Here is a 3,529-nt window from a genome sequence, read left to right as displayed (position 1 = left end):
TAATTTTTTTCCCAGGCTGGTGGTTTACCTTCATCCTGCTTAGGACAGAGTTCCAAATTTCTGCAGATTTTGGGCAGGAGAAAAAGATGTGTTCTGTAGTGTCCATCAAGTCACAGAATGTGCACTTTCCATCTGTCACAGTGCCAAATTTGAGCAGTCTATCTTCTGTAGGGAGTCTATTGTGGCAAGCCATCCAAAGAGTGATTTGTGCTCTAGGCCGAGCCATCCAAAGAGTGATTTGGGCCCTCTTAATTCTAAGCACATCTTTTTGGTTCTGAATGTACCTATTATGTTAGCCTCCACCCATCACATGCTCTACATAATCTCTGTTCTGCACTTGATTATAACTTTAAGAGTCCAGGAACAATAGGGACTAGGGTGGAAGATAAAGATATATATTCCCTTCAAGTAGTAGGTGTGGATCCATTTGACCCATAATTTATCTATTTTTGATGCCAAATTTCATAACAGCTTAGTCATATTGGCCTTGTTCCACTCCTCCAAAGATGTTAAGTTCAGGCCTCCAGCTTGTTTGGGGTCACAAAGATGGTCCCAGGCCACAGAGGCCTTCTTGCAGTTCTCATCCTTACCACTCCATAAGAAGTTTCTGCACTTTGACTCAAGGTGGTGAAGTACCTTTTGGGGATAGGGAAAACCTGCATCCAATAATTGATTATGGAGAAGAAGACGCTTCTAATCAATTGAATTATGCCTGCATAACTCAACAATTTTGTGCTCTAGTGATTCAATCTTGAAGTTATCCTTTCAGTCAAAGGGGTACAGAGGTTCACAGTAAGTTTCCTGTAACGCCCCGAAAAATACTTCTCAAAAACATTGCGGAAAAATGGGTAAATGTTTTTTTTTGAGTTGGTGACATAAAATTGTTTCCTTTTAAAAACCTTCCTTTTCCGGGACATCACTTTAAGTAACTCGAATGCGGAAGATCAACTTATCGTTATCAAATGATAACTTAACCTGATTCATAATTTCCTGAAATCATAATGCATATAATTAGTTAAGTCATAATTAGTTCATACAAATTAGATCAACAAAGGCGGAAACTACTTCACCACTAACATATACAAAATCAAAAAGAAACACAGCCCCCCACCAAAAACAAAAGGGGCATCGACTGGCCGCAAGCTAACTCAAAAGATTCCAGTACTCAAAAGATTCCTGAAATACTGGACCCCTCACTAGGGTCCTCCTCCTCTTCCGAGTCAGACACGAGGTCGATCACCTCCACCGAACTCTCCACATTTATGAGCTCAATGACCTCGTCCTCCTCTTCCTCTTCTTCCACCTCATTATGTCATAACCCCGCGGCATAATTCGGAGGGGATGACATTCTCAAAACTGGAGCCTTCTTGCAGGGACCTCCTCCAACAACCCGGCTCCTCTGGGCTCTACTAGATGACGGAACACCCAAACAATCTGCCCACGTCCTATGACCGTGGGAGGGAACAACGCCATCACTCCTGACTGGTGGGTTCCGAAGTCCATCCTCTGAAAACCTCAGCCCTTAAACAAAGACATGAACTAGCTGAAGCCGTCCTCGTTTCAAAAGTCACAAAATGATAAGCAACTCCTAGTGGCTAACTCCAAAGCTAGGGTACTGCCTCTTCCTCAATTCCTCATGCCCCCTCCTGGAACATCACGGACGGGTAGCTCCAAATCCGAGCAAAGCTGTCTACCTGACGAGCACACGTCCGAAAAGCAAGCAATAGAAAAGAAGAGAAATAGAGAGAGTAAGACATCTAATGAACGTAAATTCATTGACGGCGTGGACTTACTCAGAATATCACACTCAGACATAAAATATATTTTTAACATACAGTTCATCATTTATTCCAACATTACCAATATATCAAGTAATATAATCAACATTCTACTCATAATCATATCGCATGCATAAACGTAGGAATACACAATGCTAGTAATTCACATGTGGGAATTTACTTCCACAATGGTAATGTATGCATAATATGTCATGGTTATCCACCTTACACCAATATCCATCCAACATCCTAACCAGAAATAATCGAGAGTACAGGTCCTATACCAAGCCGCTTTGTACGCACCCGAAATACATATCCTCGCAAGGAATAAAAATAGATCGATCGGTTCCCTCAGGAACAGTCCTACCCGGACCTAGGTCGTACAAACGCTTTCTGGGCACCCTCTCATTGATCACGAATGCAATCCAGGGGTTGTCAGAGATTGCCTAGTTTGGCCTGTGAGAACTGTCCGATCCAACAGGGTACCTCCCCAGGAATACAAGGGACTCGTCTCACCCAGACTCTCCCTCAAGACATTGTTGGCGAATCACCGTCCAATCATGGTGCTCTAAGTCGTCCCGTCATTTCCTCTCCACTACTTCATGGTCACAATGCAATGCATTCTTAGACAAAGACAAATTCAAATGTATTAATCAATCACATGATCGGCCATCCTTAACAAATCTCCCGACAAGGAATGCTTCTCGTGGGACCCGATATTACGTCAACCGTACATGCTCAAGGTAACATCTCAATCACTACAGCCCATCACCGAATAATCCTAGACGGTCACATGACCAAGCCGCTTACGGTCGGTCGATCGTTGTTCCGTGATATCATGTATCCTTACTAGGGTACCCCCCTAGTTCACGACCTCAAGTCGGATACTTGCCCAACAAGGCATAAACATAAACAATGCTTTCACACTTTTGTGGAGTCATGCTTCTCATCTAAGCCATGATCTCATTCCACAACTTTTATATCACAACACACCCTACCCGGGTTCATCGCATTGTTCACAACATCATCTCATTTCAATCTTTCCACACTGTCCCTCGCCAAAGCCGGGACTAGTCGCTCAAACGATAATTCATTTTCTTAAATCTAAAATAAACTAAAGCTTTCCTCGCCCAGGCGAAAGTACTATCGCCCAAGTGAGACCTCTTCTCGCTCAAGCGAGACATCTCTCGCCCAAGCGAGAGAGTTCCAGGGACTCATAAAATTCATGGGCATTCTCGCCTAAGCGAGGCCCTCACTCGCCCAAGTGAAGCCTCTTCTTGCTCAAGCGAGACATCTCTCGCCCAAGCGAGAGAGTTTCAGAAATTCATTAAAATCTTGGGCTTTCTCGCCCAAGCGAGGCCCTTACTTGCCCAAGCGAGGCTTGCTCGCCCAAGCGAGATTTTGTCGCCCAGGCGAGGGAGTTCCAGAACCAAAAATTCCCCTCACCCAGTCCTCGCCCAGGCGAGAGTTTCTCCCCCAAGCGACAGGGACTTGGACAAAATACCAATTTTGCCCTTTTCGGCAACCGAAAATACATTTAAACATGGTTTTTCAAACACCTGCACACAGAAAAGTTCCCAACAACATTCATATACAATATTCAACACATTTCATCAACAATCATATATATTCAAAAGCATTCAAACATAAAAATCTTGGGTTTCTTAAAACCCAAGTTAACCCCAAAACCTTTGAGATGGTTTAGGAGATCCGGGTGTCATATTCGGACACCACTATGTCACGATGTGTTC

This window comes from Lupinus angustifolius, chromosome LG20 (assembly GCF_001865875.1).
Source record: "Lupinus angustifolius cultivar Tanjil chromosome LG20, LupAngTanjil_v1.0, whole genome shotgun sequence".
NCBI lineage: Eukaryota > Viridiplantae > Streptophyta > Magnoliopsida > Fabales > Fabaceae > Lupinus > Lupinus angustifolius.
Note: the sequence above shows the minus strand (reverse complement) of the source record.